Source organism: Leuciscus leuciscus, assembly GCF_965113295.1.
Source record: "Leuciscus leuciscus genome assembly, chromosome: 21".
In the NCBI taxonomy this organism is placed as follows: domain Eukaryota; kingdom Metazoa; phylum Chordata; class Actinopteri; order Cypriniformes; family Leuciscidae; genus Leuciscus; species Leuciscus leuciscus.
The window spans coordinates 22,908,238-22,934,463 of record NC_138745.1 but is presented as its reverse complement, the minus strand read 5'-3'; the positions used below and the strand labels follow the sequence as shown (position 1 = coordinate 22,934,463).

At 39.7% G+C, this 26,226-nt stretch overlaps 1 long non-coding RNA gene across 4 annotated transcripts; it reads left to right on the top strand.

Moving 5' to 3' along the window:
• The first annotated feature begins 375 nt into the window (after positions 1 to 375).
• LOC309485105 lies at positions 376 to 20,962 on the top strand. Of its 4 annotated transcripts, none has more exons than XR_014201060.1 (7): positions 376 to 774; positions 1,034 to 1,265; positions 2,139 to 2,294; positions 8,954 to 9,019; positions 15,728 to 15,893; positions 17,021 to 17,161; positions 20,159 to 20,962. It is a non-coding gene; the product is annotated as an uncharacterized lncRNA (long non-coding RNA). The 4 variants fall into 4 exon arrangements; XR_014201061.1 differs by having other exon boundaries at positions 17,486 to 20,962; XR_014201062.1 differs by having other exon boundaries at positions 17,021 to 20,962.
• Positions 20,963 to 26,226: the final 5,264 nt, after the last annotated feature.

Here is a 26,226-nt window from a genome sequence, read left to right as displayed (position 1 = left end):
TAAAGCATCCTTGCTGAATAAAGGTATTATTATTGTTATTTATTTTTTATTATTACTGACTGGTAATGTATACACTCACCTAAAGGATTATTAGGAACACCATACTAATACTGTGTTTGACCCCCTTTCGCCTTCAGAACTGCCTTTATACGCTGATTTCACGCAACCGTTATTTTGAAATCGAAAGCGAGGCTCCGGTGGGAAGAAAACCGGAAGTGTCGCCTTTAATCACAGGAGAGTCGTGAATGCGATGGCGTATTGTTGTGTTTAATGATGTTGTGTCAATTCTAAAAATGTACATACATTTCTTTCATACTTTAGACTATATACAGTGAAATTCATTTATAAATAAATGCCAAGGGGCAGGGGCAAACAGATAATGAGGAAACAAGATACAGCTGGGGACACTAATCAACATAAAAACTACAAAGGACTACAAAACATGGCATAGAACAAGAAATAACAAAAGTCCACACAAGAAAAGGGGAACACAAGACAGGAATCATGACACTTGTGATAAAAAAATTAAAAAATCTGAATGGAATGAGAAAGTTCTTGAAAAAGTGCTATGAAACTAATTTTAGGAAGATGAAACTGATTGTATCAGGGGTTTTAATGATTATACTGTACTTCCATTACATTTTGCTCACTACCCATTTTATTTTGCTCAGTACCCTTTTTATGATTCAAAAAACAAACCTTATGTTGAAATCAGTGGTTGAAATGTTCCGTGCCTGAGAAGGTTGAGGGTAACTTCTTCTTTACAGACTTTAGGTAAAATTAACATTATAAATGTCGATCAAATTGTATTGTATAAACTATAGTGAATAATTGGGCAGGCAACTGTCAAGATGATACGAGCGTAAACAAAGAAAATGTAGAAGAAAGTTATTTCTGGATCAAATGCTATGTGTTAAATGTCAAGTTATTTGCACGTTACATGAATGCTTCGTGTTAATGTCACTTGATTCTGTCTCAGTGTTTTTCTGAATCAGCAAATATACAGTATAAGAGTGTGTAATCTTCTTTTCAGGAAGTCTATCTGTTGTTTTGACTGAGCTGACTCCCGGCCTTGAATAAAACTTAATTTATCCAAACGGCAACTTGGAGTGATGGAGCACTAAAGAGAAGAGAAGCACTAAAGATTCTGGCAAACACTAGCAGTGATGGTGTATTCTTGGATGGGACGCTGTTCCCCAGGTTGGGTTAATTCCACCTGTGGAACAGGTGGTTAGAGTCCACCATAGGTGCTTTGGGACAGATAAGTAAGTTAGAACATTTCTGAACTCAAAATAAATCATTTTAATGCTTTGTTTTTTACACAATTTAAATGCATCTAACATAATTTCATGTTAGATACATTAACATAACATAAATAGAGACGTGTGCTCTTTACTTAAGTCTTTGTGTTGCAGAAGCTTTAAATGTACACAACTGACAAGGACATGGTCACCTTACAAACAACCTGTGAATCATCAAAATAAAAATTCTCAATCTAATAAGAAATTATTAGCTATTCAGGTTGTGAATTGAAGTAATTTCAAAAGAAGTTCATGAGAACTGGTTGAGAGTCTGAACACTATTATTTGCAAGGTACAGTGAGGTCTAAATCTGAGACCACATTGTGTTTTAAAACACCTGTGATTTAAAATCTAATTTAAACCTGAATACAAAACAAATCTTAAGGATTTAGGACATTTTGAAAAACCCTTTCATGTAAAATGAGTAAGAGATATTTCAGATTCTGCATATTTGTGTGCCACTAATTAATATGCAAATTTGTAACATTGTTCATTTGAACTTCTTTGCACAGTTCATGTTCAAAACAAAAGGAAGACATTCAGAAATGTGTTTATCTTTTCTCTCAAATTGTTATGCTGATAACAATTTATTATAAAAAAATGTGAAATGTAAATTATCACTAGCATTCACAGACATTTGAACCTGTGAATATTTACAAGGTTGAAATACAGCTTAAGGCATACTTGGAGTCATATAGGCTAAAAAACACTAGACTAGTTTTTTTGAATTGTCAAAATCCTGCCAGGTTTTATGCTCCTAATCTGCCACATTGATGTTGAAGCATCATTTCCTTACAACTCATATGATATTGATGTTTGTGTTTGCATCTTATTCAGAGCTTGGAATCATTCTATATTGCTCCAACACTCAAAAGAAGAACCTGATTTGCTCGCCTGTTTGTAGTAATGACAGGAATAGTCTGAATCCTGACATACGCGTCTACCAATCAACAAACAAGGACAGTCCCTTCACTTCACAGTCTCCACAACACAGTGAGTCGCATGATAGACTGACTTTAACCTTCCTGCTGATTTCTCTCCGAATGTGACAAGACAAAAAAAGAACTCCACGTGTTTTCCAAGAATCATAGACAACAAATCAATGACAGAAACAAGCTAGAATTGGATTCCCAAACCCACTCTTGAATTACAGTCAAAATTAAGTATTGCACTGTGCCTTTAACAGAAAACATATCAGTGAAATAGTCAAGGGAGCTCAATAGAATATGGAGAATATAGAGAATTAACATTCAAAGCTAGTCTCTGACATTCAGCGAGCACTTTAGGAGCGAGTCTGGCTTTTTTCTTTTTTCCACGTGTGCAGGACGCAAAGTCTGAGCAAACAGGGCTATAAATAATATGTTGGGAAACTGTCACCCTACTTACCGGCTCCTACGGGCACATCTATGGCAGCTTTTAGCTCCTGCAGAAGTGGAATTTGATTCAGAGGACCGAATCCTTTAAGCAGAAGAAGTAGTAAAGCTAAATCAAATATTTTATTTATCAGGTCGTTGAATGCAGCAAGACAGGAAGTCAAGAGGTCACAATATACAGTGTTTATTTGCAGCCATATGTCAATTGGAGTCTGCGCTTCTTACTGTGAAAGAAATACAAGCCCAGGCAAAAGCCATATACCGTAAAGCAATCGTAGCCGCTCTACATTTTGAAAGGGTCTTTTTCTGTGTGTGTGGTTGTGTCTGGTGAGCTGACTGAAGCAAGCTATGTTTTTATTTTTGCCATCCTTTTCTAAGCTGCGATTCATGCTGTCGGGTAATGATGACCAATGCGGTCCTCCACACCCTCGTATACCCAGAATCCCGATCCCTCCATTAGCAAGTCCATGAGCCTGTGTGTGTGTGTGTGCATGCTGAAAAGGGCAGATATAGTGGGTGACAGGACCTGTCTGGTTGGGAGGTACACCTGCCTCAGTGTGTGAGAGAGATCAAAGTTTCCTCCATCGCTCCTCATAAATCCACTCATACGTGTCATCGTCTCCTCTCATGCAGCAGATTTCAACATACAATAAAACCCTCATGAGCTCCATTGGAATATATTAAGTGATACAAGTTTAAGTCAGAACTTTTCATTGACTCCTCAATTCAAACCTCAAAACTGCTTACGTTTCCTTAAAAAAATTATAATATCTCTTGGTTTTATTAGTGAAATGTTCTCAATATTTTCTATACAACACTGAACCACAATTTCCTTAATAAAATATACACATTATTTTTCATTATCACCTTAATTGTTTTAAAGAAAATTACAAGACCCATGATTCACATTTTTTACAGTTTACTTAGGGTTAGGGTAAGGAACAGGGATTAAAGTAATTTATACTCTTATCATTTACTCACCCTCATCTCTTAATTTAACATAAGACATTTTGAATAATAATAATAATAATAATAATAGTTGTGTCACTGAGCGCACGCCTTCACCTCTCTCCGGTCTCGTTCGCTCCTTGTCACCTGAATTCTAGAACTGCAATTCCCATAATTCCCCCCTGTTATCATTATCATTAGTTCCCAGCCCTGTTTGGGTTTGCCACTCAGCATCATCACATCCACCTGTTAATCATTATCCACCCTATATCTGGACTGCCTTGTTCTTTGTTTCTTTGTGAAGTGTTGTTTTGCCACGCTGCATGTTGCTACGTGTTTCCTTGGTGTTTTATGCTTAGTGCTACCTTGTTTCGTTACCTGCTTCAATAAAGTTCTGCAGATGGATCCGACTGCCTCCATTTCGTCTTTACAGAACACTTCACCACCACAGGATCCAGCAGACCTCCTGAGTCTTGCTTCCGAGGTGAATTCCCAGGCATCTGTGTTAATCGCACACCAACAACAGCTGGCCAAGTTAACGAATCTCACCGAAGAACTGGTGGGGTCCGTTCATACCCTCACTCTGCAGAGCGCTGCACCTGTGCACGTCACATCAAGCGTGAGTACGGCTTCAAGCAATCCCAAATTATCTCTACCTGAGAAGTTTAACGGCTCACCAGCTGCTTGTAGAGGATTTCTTTTGCAATGTGAATTATTCGTCAGCCAGCAACCCCAGCTGTATCCCAATGACGCGTCCCGCGTTTCATTCATCTGCTCACTGCTCACCGGGAGGGCGTTGGAGTGGGCGACTGCTCTCTGGTCTGGTGGTCATCATACCTTTCCCTCATTTAACGTGTTTATGTCTCAATTCAGAGAGGTATTTGAACATCCTGCGGGCGGTAAGGAACCAGGGGAACAGCTCCTCACATTAAATCAAGGGAATTCCACCGCGGCTGATTACACGCTTTCCTTCCGCACCCTGGCAGCACAGACGGGGTGGACAGAGGCACCTCTTAAACTGCTGTATCGAAGGGGGCTGCAAACGCATCTGCAAGGGGAATTGGCCTGTCGCGACGATGGAATGTCTCTCGGAGAACTTATGGAGCTTGCCATTCGTCTCGACAACCTCATCCGCTCCCGACGCACGCCTCTCACATCCAGTCTTTTCGCTCATCCTTCTACCGGCACGGAGTACGAGCCCATGCAGGTCGGCTTCACACATCTCACCACGGAGGAACGTGAGAGAAGGATGCGGAATAAATTATGCCTGTACTGTGGCCAAGCCGGTCATCAGAGAGCTTCATGTCCCGTGAGATCCAGATCCACTGATACTTCTGCGGTGAGTCCTTTGATTAATTCTCTCCGTTCTCTCACTATCGAAGTTTCATTGTATTTTAATGAAAATAGTTGTGAAACAAGAGCTTTAATTGACTCTGGTGCCGCTGGTAATTTTGTCGATTTGGAGTTTGCCTTGTCTAAAAATATCTTTCTCATTCCTTGTGAGTCTCACGTGGCAGTGGCTGCTCTGGATGGACGCCCCCTGGGGACAGGAGAGGTACAATACCTCACACAGCCTCTGACGCTCAATTTCGGGTCTAGTCACACGGAGAGAATTCAGTTGTACACGATTAACTCGCCCCTTCATCCTGTGATTTTGGGATTGCCATGGCTGGAGAGACATAACCCTCTCATTTCCTGGGTCGACAGGAGAATCACTCAATGGTCCCCTTTCTGTCACACCCACTGCTTGCCTGCTCTCCATGGTCCTGAATCTAGCCACAGTTCCCCCGAGAAAGTAAATCTGCAAGGAATTCCCGCTGTATATCATGATCTTGCCCAGGCTTTCAGCGAGAGAGAGGCTTCACTCTTACCCCCGCACCGGTCCAGTGACTGCGCTATTGAACTTCTACCTGGAGCCGTTCCCCCGCACGGCCGTGTGTATCCACTTTCGCAACCAGAGACTGAGGCCATGAGATCGTATATCGAGGAACAGCTTGCTAAGGGATTTATCACCTCTTCCACATCTCCGGCATCCGCAGGGTTTTTCTTCGTCAAGAAGAAGGACGGGAGTCTTCGGCCCTGCATCGATTTCCGTGGTCTCAATGAGGTAACTGTCAAATATCGATATCCTCTGCCTTTAGTCCCTGCAGCCCTGGAGATGCTTCGCTCAGCCCGGTACTTCACCAAATTGGATTTGAGGAACGCCTACAACCTCATTCGCATACGGAGGGGCGACGAGTGGAAGACGGCCTTTTCTACGACCACAGGCCACTATGAGTACCGGGTAATGCCCTTCGGGCTGTCCAATAGTCCTTCTGTTTTCCAGTCTTTCGTTAATGAGGTCTTCCGGGACATGCTGAATCAGAGGGTTATTGTTTATATTGATGATATCTTGATTTTTTCAGAGACCCTCGAAGCTCATGTACGGGACGTGCGTGCAGTTCTTAAACGTTTGATTGAGAATCAGCTATACGCCAAAACTCAGAAGTGCGAGTTTCATCAGACTCAGATCACGTTCCTGGGATATGTCATCGGCACCGAGGGGGTTCTCATGGATGACCGCAAGGTCAAAGCCGTGGTGGACTGGCCTCAACCTTCTTCTGTGAAGGAATTACAGCGATTTCTGGGGTTCGCCAACTTTTATCGTAGGTTTATTCGTAACTTCAGTCTCATTGTGGCTCCTCTCACATCTCTTCTCCAGGGCGGGAGGCGCTTCCGGTGGTCCTCTGAGTGCACTGCAGCGTTTAATCAGCTGAAGGAGAGATTCACTGCCGCACCCATCCTCCATCATCCAGACCCGGAGAGGGAGTTCGTCGTGGAGGTTGACGCCTCGAACACTGGAGTGGGTGCGATCCTGTCCCAACGTCACGGTAATCCCGCGAGAATGTTTCCCTGTGCCTTTTACTCCCGCAAGTTAAGCCCGGCGGAGCGCAACTATGATGTGGGTGACCGGGAGCTTCTAGCCATGAAGGCTGCCCTGGAGGAATGGAGGCACTGGTTGGAGGGGGCACGTCAACCTTTCACCATCCTCACAGACCACCGAAACCTTGAGTACATCAGGTCCGCCAAGCGTTTGAATGCTCGTCAGGCTCGCTGGTCACTATTTTTCTCTCGCTTCAATTTCAGGATCACGTACAGACCTGGGTCCAAGAACGGGAAGGCGGATGCTCTGTCTCGTCAGTTCGAGGATTTCAACGAAATCACCAAGCCAGAACCCATCCTGCCTCCCACTCTGATTGTGGCACCTGTGCAGTGGGATATCATCTCGGAGGTCACTGAGGCTCAACAAGCTCTTCCTGTACCACCCGAGTGTCCTGTGGACCGCCTTTTTGTGCCTCTCGAGCTCCGTGAGCGGGTGCTTCAATGGGTTCACTGCACACCCAGCGCGGGACATCCAGGTATCTCTGCTACTGTACATTTAGTCTCCAACCGCTTCTGGTGGTCCACACTCCGGGCTGATGTTATCAAATTTATCCATCAATGTTCCACCTGTAACACAGTCAAATCTTCCCACCTTAAACCTGCCGGTCTCTTACAGCCACTTCCAGTTCCTCAACGCCCGTGGTCCCACATCTCTGTGGATTTCGTAACAGATTTACCGCCGTCTCAGGGATTTACCACAGTGCTGTCAGTCGTGGATCGCTTCTCCAAGTCCTGTCGTTTCATCCCCCTTAAGGGTCTACCTACTGCCATGCAGACTGCTGAGGAACTTCTCAATCATGTATTTCGTCTTTTTGGCATCCCCGAGGACATTGTCTCCGACCGTGGTCCTCAGTTCACTTCCCGTGTTTGGAATGGACTCTGCTCCAAACTCAACATCAACGTCAGCCTCACCTCCGGATACCATCCGCAGTCTAACGGTCAGGTTGAACGGTTGAACCAGGACCTCATTCGATTTCTGCGGACATACTGTTACGAGAACCAACAGGACTGGAGCCGATTCTTGGTCTGGGCAGAGTACGCCCAAAACTCCCTGGTAAAGCCTGCCACTGGTCTAACGCCCTTCCAATGCGTCCTAGGTTTCCAACCCCCTCTCTTCCCGTGGTCAGGAGAGCTGTCAGACCTCCCTGCGGTGGATACATGGTTGCAACGCAGCGAGGCCACTTGGAATACCGCTCATGTCCATCTGCAACGTGCCATCCGCCACTTTCGACTTCATGCGGATCGAAGGAGACGTGAGGGTCCTCGGTATAGACCCGGACAGTGGGTGTGGCTTTCCACCCGGGATCTGCGTTTAAGGCTCCCAAGCAAGAAATTATCCCCTCGCTTCATTGGACCCTTCAAGATCCTTCGGCAGATCACTCCGGTCTCGTTTCGTTTGGCTCTCCCAGCACATTATAGAATCTCACCCACCTTTCATGTGTCTCTTTTCAGACTCGCTGCCGCTCCCAGGAGAGAGGAGGTCCAGGAGGGGGTCGGTTCCGTGCAGGCTCCCCCAATTGAGGTTGGAGGCGAGGAGGCGTACCGGGTACGAGAGATCCTGGACTCCAGACGTCGCGGCGGGGTACTGCAATACTTGATTGACTGGGAGGGCTATGGCCCTGAGGAACGTTCTTGGGTCAGGTCTCAGGACGTCCTGGACCCTGCTCTTCTTACCACCTACCATCTTACTCACCCAGATCGTCCTGCTCCAAGACCCCGTGGAAGACCCCGTCGTCGTTCAGGTCCTCGCTTCCGGAGCCGCTCGCAGGGTGGGGGCTCTGTCACGGAGCGCGCGCCTGTCACTGAGCGCACGCCTTCACCTCTCTCCGGTCTCGTTCGCTCCTTGTCACCTGAATTCTAGAACTGCAATTCCCATCATTCCCCCCTGTTATCATTATCATTAGTTCCCAGCCCTGTTTGGGTTTGCCACTCAGCATCATCACATCCACCTGTTAATCATTATCCACCCTATATCTGGACTGCCTTGTTCTTTGTTTCTTTGTGAAGTGTTGTTTTGCCACGCTGCATGTTGCTACGTGTTTCCTTGGTGTTTTATGCTTAGTGCTACCTTGTTTCGTTACCTGCTTCAATAAAGTTCTGCAGATGGATCCGACTGCCTCCATTTCGTCTTTACAAGTTGTTTCCAGTAACATGGCCACAAAAGCAAAATAAAAGTTTTCTGACGATTGATTTGTGTGAGGAATCAACTGAAATTTAGGTAGTCATTCACTTATAATCTTTAGTCCAAAGTAGTTTGAATTTATGTGTTGAATTTAAGAACTGGATCGGTCCAACTCATAAACAAATCATTCAGACAATAATTACAATAACAAACAATGCTTCTTAACATTTTATTTTTTGTATCTTATGAACCACTTTTATGATACTTTCATTGTTTGTTTGTTGCAGCTTGACCGCCCCAGTCGACCATTCACTGTCCTTATACTGAAAAAAATAAAGCATGGGAGAAATAAGGCAAGTAAATAATTAAGCATATTTTCCCAATTCATATTAATGCATACTGATAATAAGATAAGAGAAGTCCTTCAAGCAGTAGTGCTCTGGATCATGCACAGGTCTGGGCCAAGTGCCACACCCCCTGCCCCGCCCCATCAGAGCATGACCTCATTCCACCAGCAACGCTGCCACCCTCTTATGGGTCAGCGAAAGCCTGCCGACACGTTTTCACCTCATTCAGCTTCAGTAAATTGAATTTTAAAATACAATCTTCCCTCCGTTCGATATTGATGTGGTGTGATTTTTTCCCTCCCCCTACTGGAGGAAGGGCTGAGTGTATTTCATATGGGATGGGAGGCTAAAAGAGGGGAGGGGAAGGAGGAGGGGTGGTTATGACACTGTGCATCTTACCTTCACACACATACACAACACATGGTATATGGCCTCACAGCGGATTCTACTTAACCTTTACTGTTCCTGAGGTCAGGCTTTAAATTCACCTTTAAAAGAGCACAATGGCAGCTCCGACAGGGCTCATGGGATTTCTGTCTACAGGGCAAGCCTGCGTTTATTTCATCCAGTGCAGGATGTCACCTCCTGCAGGCGTTTTTTTTTCCTGCAGAAATGCTGCTGGCCAGAGTTATTTGGGGCCGTGTGATTGACTCATGAATCTGTTAGATGGGAACAGGCCGAACAGGCTACTCCACCTCACACTACATCAATCAGAGACAGTGCAGGATCCCTAAGCCGTGTGCGTTCTGTGGGCTTTCAGTCAAACTCACACATTCGTACAGAGGAAATTCCCAACCTCACGAGGGCTTGGAAACTGAAAACCAGTTCCAGTTCTAAAAAACAAAAGACAAATACCGAATGGAGGATTTTCTGTTCATCCATAAATCCACTGATGTGTGCAAGGCTCCGCACTAAATACCCTGAAAATGCATCCAGAAATGCAGTGTTATTGTATCTACAGCATCACAACTGTAGACGTTTTAGTTAGTAATGCAACGCAAATTTTTTTTCATGTCAAGTTCAAAAACGTATTTTTATTTAGAAAAAATTGTATAGAAATACGAATTTTACAGTAAAATATGCTACAATTCAAATTAAGCATCACCAATGTATAGTACAAATAAGAATGTATATTAATTTTGAGATTTACTAAAGATTATTATATTATACACACTACTAATAAAATAGATTATAATAAAAGTTTCTGATCAGTAAAATTTTTGAAAAGGGATCATGAACGGAATTTTTTATATACTAGCAAGATACACACACAAAAAATCATAATTTAGAAGCAATAGTCTATTTTTGACCCTCTCTTTGAAACACTGCATTTTGATTCAGTGGGGAGAACAAGTATTTGATACACTGCCGATTTTGCAGGTTTTCCAACTTACAAAGCATGTAGAGGTCTGTAATTTTTATCATAGGTACACTTCAACTGTGAGAGACGGATTCTAAAACAAAGATCCAGAAAATCGCATTGTATGATTTTTAAATAATTAATTTGCATTTTATTGCATAACATAAGTATTTGATCACCTACCAACCAGTAAGAATTCCGGCTCTCGCAGACCTGTTAGTTTTTCTTTTGAACCTGTTTGAACTCGTTACCTGTATAAAAGACACCTGTCCACACACTCAATCAAACAGACTCCAACCTCTCCACAATGGCCAAGACCAGAGAGCTGTGTAAGGACATCAGGGATAAAATTGTAGACCTGCACAAGGCTGGGATGGGCTACAGGACAATAGGCAAGCAGCTTGGTGAGAAGGCAACAACTGTTGGCGCAATTATTAGAAAATGGAAGAAGTTCAAGATGACGGTCAATCTCCCTCGGTCTGTGGCACCATGCAAGATCTCACCTTGTGGGGCATCAATGATCATGAGGAGTGGCCTAGCCAGTCTCCAGACCTGAACCCAACAGAAAATCTTTGGAGGGAGCTGAAAGTCCATATTGCGCAGCGACAGCCCCGAAACCTGAAGGATCTGGAGAAGGTCTGTATGGAGGAGTGGGCCAAAATCCCTGATGCAGTGTGTGCAAACCTGGTCAGGAACTACAGGAGACATATGATCTCTGTAATTGCAAACAAAGGTTTCTGTACCAAATATTAAGTTCTGCTTTTCTGATGTATCAAATACTTATGTCATGCAATAAAATGCAAATTAATTACTTAAAAATCATACAATGTGATTTTCTGGATTTTTGTTTTAGATTCCGTCACTCACAGTTGAAGAGTACCTATGATAAAAATTACAGACTTCTACATGCTTTGTAAGTGGGAAAACCTGCTAAATCTGCAGTGTATCAAATACTTGTTCTCCCCACTGTATGCATGTCGCATTCAAGACTTTGAAGTAAACGCTCACTGCTATGATTTCGTAACAGTTTTGCATATTAAAATATCATTTGTCAATATCAAATATCAAAATATCAATGTCCCCCGGTCCCCGCTCTTACACATGAGGAATTATTTTGAAAAGTTCCTAAGTTGAAAAAATAGCAACCAGTGAAATTCAACCATACATGTTTAATTCTAATCCCGAAACATCCACAACGAACCTACACCTCAAACACCAAGGATACTCCAGTCTGTGACAGTATGGTTATTAATCATCTTTATTTAGTAATTATCCTATTCATCCTTATGTATTTGTGAGGTAGTTATTACATTATATGACATTATTATTAAATTATACATTATATAACTAGGACAATACAGAAAGGTGTTAATCATGTTAAATAATTTAAACATTTTCCAAATGTGAAACATTTATGAATATTGCATATGCTTTATCATTTTAAGTAGAGTGCGTACATATCAAACTATCTGTAACGGAAAAAGCAAGAGTGACACATAGTAAAAACGTTGTTAATCACACTTAAGTGTTGTGACATTACTGTCGGATTCAATATAGTCGGCACTGCATCGTCTTTTATTTTAAGCCTCTCTGAAAAGCCTGCGTTGAACAGTCTTGTTTTTAAATAATAAATCTGCAGTAAAATTAAGCAAACAAATGAACAATGTCTTACATCTAAGTTGTGTTTTTCCACAACTTGGCACTGCAAAACGTCTTGTAATCCTCAGAGGCATCTCTATCGTTTTGTAATTCGGGCAATCCTGTGTTTGCGTTTCTCTCGTATTACTTCACTTCTAGTCTCAGCCTCAGATGTCCCGCCCACGGACTATGGCTGAACGTCTGATGCATGTGGCACACTATTCTGGAAACACTTCAGGAGTTTCGAAGTCGCGATCTGATTGGTTGAATTCTACAGGATGTCCGGGAGACGTGTGTGTTGCGTTCTTTTTCGGTCCACCTGGAAACAAATGCTGTGACGCCAAAACCCCTTGTGGAAGAAGAAAGCCGTTGTGTTTACAACCGTGACAATGAGCGCTTGTCAGGATCAACTAAACGCTGGATTTTCAAAAGTATGTGAATTTCACGGCTCCATTGTTGCAGTAAACTTGCACAACGTTCTTGAATGAATAATTTATTAGATGCACGCCGGTCTGTTATTGTAGGGAAATCAACATTATATTGTCACGCCCCTAAACATAATGCCTTACATGTCAGTCAAACGTCTTCTTGGGTAGACCTTGGCCAAGAAAAGCTGTGATAGAGTCCAGACCTTCTGCCGTCAGTCTGAAGGTCTGGCTTTGCGAGACTACTTCACTTCCTACTTCATGCGCGAATCAGTGGGCGGAGCCAAAGAGGCAATGATGTAGAAACGGCATTGATCATCTTCCACAGAGGCGGTCTTTCGTCGCAAAATCCGAAACGAGACATTTTGGCAGCTTGGTTTCAATAAAAGTTGCTTTTGGACTAATGAGGAAGATTTTTGTGTTCTGAAACTTACAGGATATTTTTAATAGTACAATGACTTCTTTTGCCAAAAGATTTTTCAATTCATAACCCCTTTTAAAGAAATTTATATTTTTCATCAGCAAGGATGCATTAAATTAATCAAAAGTGTCAGTAAAACCATTAATAATGTTACAAAACATTTCTTTCTATGACCTTTCTATTCAACAAAAATCCTGAAAAAAAATATCATAGTTTACACAAAAATATTAAGCAGCACAACTGCTAAGCACCTTATGCACAACTTTTAAATCAGCATATTAGAATGATAGAATGATCAAAAACTATAGCCTTGGTGAATAAAAAAAACGTATTTCAAAAAATATATTTTATCAGTTTATACAGTCTAATAATATATTTTTAACAAGAGGCATCATACAAAATGCATGTTATTTTTTATTTAGTACTGTCCTGAATAATATATTTTACTTAAAATATGTTTACGTATAGTCCACAAGACAAAATAAAAGTTGAATTTACAAAAATAACCTATTCAAAAGTTTAGATACACTCTTAGCATACATGATACATTCTTAATACTGTGTGTCGTTTCCTGGATGATCCATGGCTGTTTGTTTGTTTTAGTTTTTTTGTGATGGTTGTTCATGAGTCCCTTGTTTGTCCTGAGCAGTTAAACTGCCCAATGTTCTTCAGAAAAAACCTCCAGGTCCCACAAATTCTTTGGTTTTCCAGCATCTTTTGCATATTTGAATACAGGATGAAGATGTGTAAAAACAGCCGTGGATCATCCAAATAACGACACAATATTAAAAATAATGTAAACTTTTGAACGGGGTCAGTTTTTTGTCACAACTTTTATTTTGTCTTGCGGACTATATGTAAAAATCTTTTATGCAAAATTTCTTATTCGGGACAGTGCTAAATAAAAAAACAACATGCATTTTGCATGAACCCTCTTATTTTGTGAAAATAATTAACATTTTGCAGATTCTGCAAGGTGTATGTAAACTTTTGACCACGACTGTATATTTGTATATTTATAACCAGTCCCAATTAAATAAATAATTGATATGGTTCCAATATACCAATTTATCAGGAATTCCTTGTTTTAGCAAAGTCTGAATTGAATGTAAAGAGAGAGACACACCGTCATAACATATTTATATGCAGCCACAAACAAACATCCAGCACAACCAGTGTTTTTAGGGATGTACGATATATTGGCCACCATATTGGTATCGGTAGGGCTGTGACGGTGGCAGTTTTTTACCACCGCGGTAGTAATGGACCCAAATACCGGCGGTGTTGCGGTTGTTGGGTGGGGGGTGTTTTGAAATAAATAAATTAAACAAAAACAAAGAAACAACAAACTAAAGCCTGTAAAGCATTGAAATAAATATCAGTAAATACTGGTAACTTACATAATATAATAAAGTTGAATCTATTTAAAAAATAAAAAAAAATTAAGAAAAAATTTCGGTTAATATTTCCACACAAAGGCGCGTGATATAGCCTACCGCTCTGCGCATTGAGAGGGATGTGGGACACAAGCAGGAAAGAGACCATCGATCTTTTCGAGACCATCATGTTTTCTACTTGTAAAAGGTATGAAGAGCGAATTTTATCTTCTACAAGGGCAAGGCATTTAGGCTGTTTGCGCGCTGCCAGAGAAAGCCAAACTAAAATCACCCGCGGTTGTGAAACGCGCTTTACAAAATGAACTTGACGCTTCTTACCAATTATCATGTCTAACAAGCACAAACTGTGTTAAAAAGAATTTGACTTATAAGTAAAAATGTGGGCTATCTGTCCTACAGCGTTTTTTCTACTTTAACACAGTAAAGAATACGAAAATAATCGACCTAAAAGCGAACAAAGGAAGAAACGTTTATAACGCGTCTTTGGGTGAGACGCGAGTGAAGATATGGGAAAAGAAAAAAGAGATTCATTCCATGCAGGGATGAGTCACGATTTTTGAATATTCGATTAGTTGATTTAATTATAGAATATCTAATGTTCTAATGTCTGTTGTGCGATCATTCTCTAAAATAAAATCTCCATGTTCTGGTGCTGATGCAGTGGTGATGCGTAACCGGAGGGTGACGCTGCCAATAACGCACATAACAGCTGTCACAAAGAACTGGCAAAAGTAATGATTATGAACGTGTCAAAGATAGCAAGGAGACATTTGAATTGTTTATTAATAAAGTGTTTGTTTTTTTTGTGTGTCAGTGTCGGGCTGCAAAGATGAAGTTGACGATGCTCACTCTTTGCAGTGAACGCGCCTAGAGAGAAATGCACACTTCATACGGAATACACAAGCATATGCTAGTCGGTTTATTTTCGTTTTGAATTGTTTTGTTTAAAAGTATATAATTCAAGCTTTCTATAAGAATAACTAATGGAATATTTTTAAATTCGCTAATAATCGGGTGACCAGATCGCAAACCAGAATTCAAAGCCGACAAAGCTTATGTTTATGGGCTCACGTAGGCTACAACTCTCTCATTCGTCATGAATTTAAACTTTTCCATGGCTGCGATATTACATTTAATTGCTAACCTATTATTTATTTTGTAAACAAAGCTTTGTGTGTCATAATATTAATGTTAAACAGCATTCATATACAAACATTTTTTTTTAGGCGAACTACCGCCGGTACTAGCCACCGCGGTGGCGCTTTACAACCGCGGTGGTGCGGTTGTCAAGTTTACCGGCGCAGCCAAAATTTGGCTGATATATTAAAGCCGATAAATAATGGATTATTTCCTTCAGCTGAGATACTTCAAAAGTGCAATGTTCGCTGTGATGGTTTTGAATTGCTTGAAATATGACAGGAATCACTTTGAAAAAATGAAAATACAGTTTGTTTGTTTTTTGCCATTTATTAGGATAGGACAGTAGCTAGACAGAAAGTGAGGTGGGAGAGAGAGAGAGGGGGGACAGGATCGGAAAAGGTCCAGGAGCTGGAACTCGAACTCGGGTCGCCCGAAGCACAACGGCGCTACATGTCAGCGCACTTGCCCACGAGGCTAACAGCACCAACAGGAAAATACAGTTAAGTGCAACATGTGCAGCATAAGTCTGTCATATAGGCTATATACAATTATAATGATGAGGCCATTTAATAATTGTGTGCTTGGGACATGGTGAGACTTTTGTTTTTGTTATCAGGCACTCAAAAATTATATAAGAAATTGAATTTAGATTTATCGGCCAATATATCAGTTATCGGCTTTCAAATATAAAGAAATATCGGTTATCGTATTGGCCAAAATTTTCATATCGGTGCATCCCTAAGTGTTATATATGATCAATTATTCTAAGTACTACAACAAAAACTAAATGAATGTTAAGGTACAATAACCGGTCAAAATCTGAATCTTTTGATTCTTTGCAACTCCCATCCCCAGGCATCATTAAATAATGGCAGTGAAAATACTGAAACATTTCCTTCGGTTCTGCTCACCAGGCCTAAGCTCATAAATATCAGCCTTATTTTGACAGCTTCATTACAATATAATTAGTTCACGGATGGCACATAGCGGTATTAAGTAACACCACACTGTGGAAAAAAGGGATCTGTTGTTCTGGTCCATGTCACTTTGCTGAGTCGCTACCTTTGCAGAATGCCTGTCGTCTAGTCTTTGCGTCATGCCAGCTCCTTAAGTAGGGAATAAGTGCCCAGTTATAGCTCTGTTTTACAGCAATGAATGTCTGTTGGGGAATAAATCATTTATTGTGAATGGATGAAAACAGCACTATAGACGTCTGCTTTAAAGGGCTTGACGGTCAGACTGCCTCACTCCGTAATCAGGCCAGAGTACCATTTCACCACTTACCGACACAGAGCGGGCACTTGTCTGCAAGAGCCTTGGCCATGTCCAGTGCCAAATAAAGCCGCCAAGATCATTATAAACAGAATAATAAAAAGTAAGAGCAAAATGGCGACCAGAACAACACATGGAACAAGACAAAAATCAAATGAATCACAAACCAAAGGTCTGAAATCTCTCGCACATAGCTCTGGTCTAGCACTGAGCTGTGTTTTTGTAGTTGAACCACACCTGGACTTGAATGTCAATGTGTGCTGTGTGAGCAAGCCATGCGTCGAATGAGGGGCATACAGATGAGGCTGCTTCTTAACAACCACAGATAATGATGAAGAATGGTCTGCTTCACAGGGTCGTAAAAGCACAAGGAGCTTTAGAAGCGTCGATAGCAACCCCAGGCAACCATTCTTCCTCCTGCTGTCCATTTCTTTCCATACTTAGCATGCAGGAGATAATGAGTCAACACTTCTTTCTGAAAACAAAGAAACAACTGTGAGTATGATAACCAAGATCATCAGACTCTCAGAGGAGCGCGGCATCGCGGCTAGACGTGCAGTTTGTGCAAAATTATCCAAATGGCTTGTGTCAAAGAGAACAGATGATGACGGATGAGAGATGGATAGTGCAGACAGAAATATTAAAAATGATCTCCATTTCACATCTTACATGTTAAATGCAAACTCGATGCGTGAGTGTTGGCGCTCATGCATTTCTCTATTCAGTCTGCATTCCTTTCTGCTGTGACATCCATTTAATACATACATTGAATGCTCTTTCACCTGAAGAATACATGTCTCACATGTATTTTATTCCTAGACTCACCACAGCCCTGATATGCCTGTGAGGCATTGTCACTAAGCTCACTGCTGAGCTGCACATCTTTGAATAAGGAGGCTAAACTAGGAGAAGACATACATAGCAACAGCAAGGTCACCATGGATGAATCCTTCCTACATTATTAATATGAGCAGAGAAGAAAAAAAAAAAGGGAAAAAAAAGGAAAATGTGTAGAATATGCATTGAAATGAAATCATGAATGTCCTTAAGCTTCAAGCTACACAACCTTTACTTAATGTTCTCCTGGATAAAAAAGCCTTTTTTTTTTTTTTTTTCAGGTCCAGTTTTCAGTCTGATGCAACAGCATATTCATCACCCAACTGATCTAGCTCGCAGTCCTTTGATTGCATTAATTAAATCCCCTTTTCTTTTTTTGCATTAGGGTCATTTTTGTTCTTTTTCACAATGTCATCTCATTACTGGAAATTCTTGTGATGATTTGCATATAAATTATTACATCTGTAACTACCCCGCTTCCCTTGGTCAACTTCACGCACACACAGACGCATTCACAAAAGAAGTTTGAAAAAAGAAAAATATGCTAATCTGGTGTAAAAACTAAATATAAAAAAAGAGAGAAAATTCAATCAAATGTTCATGCCAATGAGTGCACAGCAAGAATCGTTTTCTTGATCAGTATTTTTTTTTCATCTTAAAATCAATTTACTTGAGAAAATTTCACAAATATTACTGATTGTTTTCAGAGAATTTGTCGTGAGAAATAGTTTTTCTTGTTTTAAGCATAAATTAGCTTTATAATTAAAACAAGAAAAATATACAAGAAAAATACACTTAATTCAAGGTATATTCTCTAAAATATGTCTTATTGTTTGACACAATTTTGACTCAAGTAAATGTTTATTCTAAGGATGTTTAGATAATTTAGGAAACCAGTTACGTCCGATGTCCGAGTTGTCCGAACCTCAGTTGCAGCTGCAACCCAAGCTACAAAAATATCAAAGACACACAAGAAAAAAAAAATCTCCTGATGTTCACGGTCTTTGATATCTAGGAGGGAGGTAAGACCACAGAAGAGGAGAGGTCACACACGGGAGGGAAGCCTCCCACTTTTGATGTGTAAATCAGTTCATTTATATATCAGAGTGTGAAAGAGCCAAAAGGAGATGTTCTGTTGAAAAGAACCAAACGGATCTAAATCCACGTTCTCCAACATCTATATGCTGATTAGGTTTGCTGCGGTAGTAGGTGTTACCGGTGTTACATTGTGTTCCATACACTGATTACATTACTTGCCCACTGAGGTACCAGTAGTTTTGCTTATTCATATAAATATTTTTTTTTTAGTTCACTTGGACAACCGACACTACAATTATAAACTGAAAGTGTCAGCTCTATACAGCACAAGCTGTACAGTGCAGCAGATCCGTAGCATCATTGATAAATATATTTTCTTGTACTTAAAATGTACAGTCAGTATGCAGTCTTCGTAGGGCACCAACTACAATGGGTGCACCATCATCTAAAGTTAAAGCAAAGAGCGAGCGCGAATTGAAAAGCGAGTAAGAAAATTCCCTCACTGTGACATCCCTAATACTGACACACTAGGCTCTTATTGTTTTTTCACAGATCTGTAAGCCAAAACTCTGACCCTAATTGTAACCATAACTCACACTTGGGTGTGTTACATACAGTCTGGTTTATTAGCTTATTCTGGCCAGAACCACCCACTTAAAACAGTGGCAGGGGCAACCACAAAAAAAAAAAAAGAAAAAAAGATTGCCACATAAAAACCAACACGGGAGAAATTAGCAGAATATTTTCTGTACTTCTATTTGCCCAGAAGATAGAAAACAAAGTGTAATTCAGTTCTTGTATTGCTCGACAGTGCAAGAATTTCGCTCACATTTTTCAGAGTCTTCTCTCAATCTTCAATGAAATTAACAAACATAGATTTCTCATGTCATAATCTGTTATAATTAAATATGCATGTGTTTAAAAGTGCTCAATACATTAAATATGCAATTTTCTCTGGACAAAGAAATATATAATCCACCCTATGACTTTATGCTCTATCCTATGCTTTACATTTATGTGCCTGATTAAAGATATGCACATAAAACAGCTCCTGCTGGAGAAGATAAGAACAAGGACTAATTAAAGCGATATTTTGAAGAAGAAAAGCAGAAAGCAATGGCATCTAGAGCAAAGGGTTCAGAGAACGACAGGCTGGGAGATCTGCCTGTGGAAGGACTGTTCTGCAGTGTTTCTGCGTCTGAGAGCGCAGGGCAGCGCGGTGACACAAACCATCTTGTATATTCACAGGACGGTCCATAGGGAAAGACAGAAGAGACAGGAGACAGGGATTTGGTTCACTGGCAAAGTGGAATTCCAGAGCTTAATGGGCCTGTGTAAAAAAATAAAAAAATAACTAAATTCAGGCTGCCATTCACCAGACAAGTGGAGCGTTGGAGAAAGAGATGGGGGGAGGGATTTAGCAAAGGGATGAGGGAAGAAACCTAGTACATACTGCATCCCATGAGCAGAATACAAATTAGAGAAAGCGGGAGGAGAACCATTAAATGGTCATTAATGTAGGAAACAACTCTAACTTTTTATGGCACTGTTTATGTAGTCTACAGTCATAACCATTTATAAAGCTCGACATCAATTGCTAATGATTGTTCTCTGCAGATTAGGGACGATGCATGAAAACTACAGAGTGAAACTAACAGCGTCCCTGAACGCACAGCCAGACACCTGAAGTCACATGTCTTCTCTTGAAAGAAGCGGTTTTGTCAGGGTGAGGTGCGGAAAGAGAGTGAGGCATGGAAAGGTAATGTTCTTTACCTGCTCCCTCATGGATTGACACAAACCAACCCGAGAGACGACGAGCATTCAAAGCAGACATTCCTCCCTCTCCCCGTGTCCGAAGAAACGTACTTCCCTGCTCCACAGAATGCAAAAAAGAGTATGTCAAACGAGTAGGATATCCAAACACTCAGTATTCATGACACAGTCAGTGAACAATACCCGGATGATGAACTGCATCTGCTGAGATTCTGAAGTGAGCAACCAGGAGACACTTTGCTATCCCATAATGCCATTGGAGCTGTTAGCTGAATTTCTCTTTTCAAGTGCTATAGGTGCCAAGAAAGCTGTTACTTGTGGATAAAATGTACTTGTTTAACAACATCCAATTCTTAGTATAAAATGTTGGATAGTAGAGCATAGCAGGGCTCTACAGTGTGACAATTTAAGTCGCATTTGTAGTCTGACACACTTTGTGTTTCAGAGTGAAGTGCAGCAATGTGATCATTTTTCACGCGTGCAAAATGGGTTTGGACTGGGTTTGATTTGCTTATAGTGTGCATTCTAAAAATGCAACATCTTCCCAAATTTATAATGAAAATCGTTTAGAAATCGTTTTTTAATCAATAAGAAGCTTATGGTCTTCCTGGGGATTTCTGCCAAAATAAAAGCAAAAATATTACTATTGTAAGTGTACTGTTCAATGATAATATTGATAATATGATAATAATAATATTATTACATTATATTAATAATATAATGTCCAGAATTTAGATTAGGGGCCAGTTCTCACGATTAACTAACTATTAACTACGATCTATGCCGCAATAAATTCCTAAAATCTTATTAATAGTTAGTAAGGTAGCTGTTAAGTGTAGGTATTGATTAGGGGATGTAGAATGTGGTCATGCAGAATAAGCCATTAATATGTGCCTTGTACATAATATGTACTTATTAATAAAAGTACTAATAAACCACCAAAATCCTAGTAATATGCATGCTAATAGTTAATAGTGAGAATTGGACCATAAACTAAAGTGTTACCAATATAATAATATATTATTTGTATTATTATTATTATTATTATTATTATTATTGTTTACACAATTTTATTTTACAGTGCAATAGTATTATTATTATTACTATAATAACATTTTTGGACTGATTTGTTTATTTGTTATAATGATAATGATAATAATAATAATAATAATATAATAACAATCACTTTTTCAATTATATTTACATTTTTAATTATTTAAATAAATAACTTTATTATTAGTAGTTATTATTATCACAGTCTTATTGAATGAGTTCCATAAAAACAATTTATGTTTTTATTTAATCTCTTTATTTTAATAATATGTGACCCTGGGTCACAAAACCAGTCACAAGTAGCACAGGTATATTTGTTTGGCAATAGCCAACAATACATTGATTGAATCAAAATGATCGATTTTTCTTTTATGCCAAAAATCATTAGGATATTAAGTAGAGATCATATTCCATGAAGATATTTTGTAAATGTCCTACCGTAAATATATAAAACATTTATTTTTGTGAGTGAATGCAGCACAATTGCGAATATAAATTGACAACTTTAAAAGGCGATTTTCTCAATGTTTCGATTTTTTTGCACCCTTATATTCCAGATTTTCAAATAGTTGTATCTCGGCCAAATATTGTCCACAAGTAACAAACAATACATCAATGGAATTTATGTTAAACTCATTTAATTGTTAAATCATAGAGCTTTCAGATTATGTATAAATCTCAATTTCAAAACATTTACCCGTGGCTGGTTTTGTGGTCCAGGGTCACATTTGACAAAATAATTGTATTTTACAAAATGACATTTTGTATTCCATGAAAACAATTGTATAATGCTATCATTGCATATGTATAATATAATGCACGCATAGTAATGCATTTATGACCAACTCAGTTTGACTGATATGATATCTGTAATTAAAAGTAAATTATGAAAATCATAATTAACCCTTTAAATTCCCTACATTCACTTTACATTTACATTACAAGTGCTGATATGCTGAAAATGTTATGAAACTAGTTATACAATTGTCTCTATGAGTTCCTGTTATTCAACAGTTTCTGTTTATCCATTATACAACAAGAAACAATCTGGGTCCTGTAGAAACACTGTAACGGTTATTTAACACCACTAGTAGATGCTTTGACATTGCCCAGCTTTAGGTCAGCAGTCTTTACAGAACAGATATAACTTTATTAGTTCTGGAGTGGAGGATACTAGATTTTCAGATAGGGAGGATGGCAGCAAATACAATCATGGATTGAAGAAGAGGAGACAGAGAAGGAAACCCTGAGGGGAACTGATCATATCTATGTTGTGTGCCCATCTAATGATGTGGTGCTTCTACCTGTTGGCACTGATTTATTAGCCATGGCCAAATTATAATACATTAATAAAAAACAAAAAAAACAAAAAAACAATTGAAGTAATTAATCACAATTAATTTCCAGCATTTATTTATTGTGCTGTAAATATACCTCCACGTAGCCTTATATATTTTTGGCCTTTTAAAATCTTGTGCATTTAGTTGGAATGCACTTACCATATAAAAAAAAAAATAATAATACAATTTTTTTTAAAGTAGGTTTATGTATTACACAGCGTGAACTGGCTGTTATTTCAGCTTGCTTGACAAAGAAAAGCTTTTAAAAACATACTTTCTTGCCAGATAGATTTTGGACCATTTTGCCATGATCACAAGTAGTTCTGATACATCTGAAGGTTCTTGTGCCATTCTCTGATATTTCAGCGATGTATTCTCCCCTTCATCAATCATAAGCCAGCTACCACTATCATAATTGCTGTAATGTGCACACTAAGAATTTTCTCCCTACTTATTTTTTTAATCAGTAAAATCAGCCATTGAAGTCCACTCAACACATAACATACTGTAGATCTGTGTTCCATTTTCACAGATGTATATATATATATATATATATATATATATATATATATATATATATATATATATATATATATATAAAAAAGGATAATGAATTTCTTTAGAGTGCCTTTAGACACCACCAAAATTAGCATCCTGCGCTATTTACATTGATCAAAGGGTAACACTCTATTGCTTCACATAATTTCAGAGATACCTAAACAAGCAAGAGAAAAAAGAAAACAACTGTAATCTGATTTAATAACAAAATATGGATTATTTTAATAATTTATCTATTTAAAAAAATATATATATTTTAATGTTTTTGAATAATTTTTTAATCTACTCATACTGCACCACTTTCCATTATAACTATTTATTTTATTTCATTTTTTTTATCTAGAATCAGCACATTTCTGTCTTGTTCTGCTTTTTATTTATGGGACGGGATATTATTTCTGCACAACAATAATTGAATCTTTGATGACTGAATAAGGTGGCGATGTCTAATACAAAATGATGAAGTGACATTTCACTTGTAGTTACTGCAGGCAGAAAACAAAAGAATAGGTATCATCAGCAGAAAAGTTATCATCAGCAAAACTTGAAATGGCTCAGCGATTTACTGCAGAGCAAGTACTGAACAGAATCAAATATTAGTGTCAGTGTCACTTGATGGTGCATCTGGTGAAGAAGCTGTTAGCGATCGAAATCGATTTTGAAGATGTTGAAAATGATAGTTTTGAGAATATGTTTGAGATTGCAAATATGAACCAGATGTTGAATGTACTGGGAAATGAGCTCTGATGACGACAGTGATGATGGTATAAAACATCTGCTCAAACTGAAAACTTCAAAGCTCCAAAAGGTTAAAAAAGAAAATATGCTTTGTTTTATTCTTCTGTAATTACTTCTCTAATATCAGGAGAGTTTTATATTATCGCAACAGGTAGAGATCCATCCGTGTTAGATATAGATCCGGGTCGCTACTCGCTAAAGACCCAAATATGTAATAATGATTGGCAAACATTCATGCATTTAAGAATTAAATGGGGGGACTATTTAAAGGTGTCACATCATAATCCTTTTGTCATGACTGTTGAATGAATTGGGGCAATGCATGTGTTGATGTATATGTTGCCTGACACACATCTAATTTATTGGTGAAGTTATTTGGGCACACTCATATTGCCTGTGCTTGTGTATGTGTAAGTGTGTGAGAGAGAGTGTGTTAATTATCTTTAACACAGAATGATAGGCCATGTGTCTGTGCTGTATTCTTTTTTTGGCCAGAATGGGACGCTTGACCTCTAGCTGAGGGCTGCGCTAATGGGCCAGTTGCACACAGCAGATGTATGCTGAGAGCATGTGTGCCAGTGTGGACTCTGTCCAGCTCAACAGCCGGGGAAAAATGACAATGCTAGTCACTGACATCATTTATGAGCCCATTAAACCTTGATTCCGCTGTGATAATGACATGTGATGTAGCAAAGGACGAAGGCCTTTTTGACATGAAGCTGAGCATTCTGTTAAATCTTTCACTTAATATATGTAGACCCTCTCAAGGACAGATGATAAACAGACAAAATCAACCAGATCTAGATGGATTAACTAGAATAAGCAGAGTTTATTTTATGGGTTTTAACCTTAAGTATAGGCTTAAGGTATATTAATGAAATGCCATTAAGGAGTTAAGAATGGATATGATTTCAAGAAAGTAAAAAGGAATGTCTGAGATCCTACAGGGTTGACAAGAAAAATGTGACTTGGATTTAAAGAAGAGCAAGTTAAGCTCAGATTTTGTATTTGTGTATTTGTGGCACATTGTCAATTACCACAAACATTTATTTAGAAATTTCATTCCTTTTTAAAAAACAAACAAAACAAAAACATGATTTACAGTGAGGAAGTGAATGGGGCCAATCCCTAAATGTTAAAATACTCAAGTGTTTCAATACAATCACAAGACTTAAACATCTAACTTGATTTTGTAACGATAACCAGCTGGAGTGCCCTCGAGAGCCACCAGAGGGCGCTCCACAATAGACTAGGATCACTTCCTCATAAACTACATTTCCCATAACTCACTGCCCGGACTCATCAGCACTCATCTCATTCACCTGTGTCTTATCATCTTGTTTCACTCACACCATAAATACCTGGTTTTCACATTCACTCAGGGTGAAGTCTTGTTTTACTGTTACTACATTTCTGAGCGTTATTTACCCGTGTTTGATTCTTGTTTTGCTGACCTTGGACTGTTTCACCGTTTCCTGATCGTTTCTCTGCCTGGCCTGACTCGGATTGTTTATTGGACTCTGATTATTGCTGCCTGCCCTGACCTCTGCCTGTTATTTGGATATTCTCTGTGTTTCCTCCTTTGATCTGTTGATGACCCTGCCTGTACGACTACTCTGTAAATAAACTGCATTTGGATCTTCACCTTCGTGTCTCGGAGCGGTTCGTAACAGAAGACTTCGCCAACATGGATCCAGCAGTGAGACTTATGCATCTCCGTCAAGGAGATCGATCAATGGAGGATTATGTAATTGACTTTTTGGAGCTGGTTCACCTGACCTGCATGGAAGAGGTATGCTTAATGATATTTTTTCGGGGAGGATTATCTGAGCCACTCGGTTCAAGCTTGCCTCTGCACAACCCTCATTGGACTCTAGGACAGTATATGAACTTGGCCCTGCAATTGAGCGATTCAGCTTTTACTGTGGGTTTGGCGGACAAGGAGCCCTGCAACCCCACAGTACCTGACAAGTCTGAGTCCATCCACGTCTGCCCTGCCGAGCCTGCGCTCCACGTCACTTCTGCCGACCCAGCGACTGAGCTTCACGTCACTTCTGCCGACCCAGCGACTGAGCTTCACGTCACTTCTGCCGACCCAGCGACTGAGCTTCACGTCACTTCTGCCGACCCAGCGACTGAGCTTCACGTCACTTCTGCCGACCCAGCGACTGAGCTTCACGTCACTTCTGCCGACCCAGCGACTGAGCTTCACGTCACGTCAGC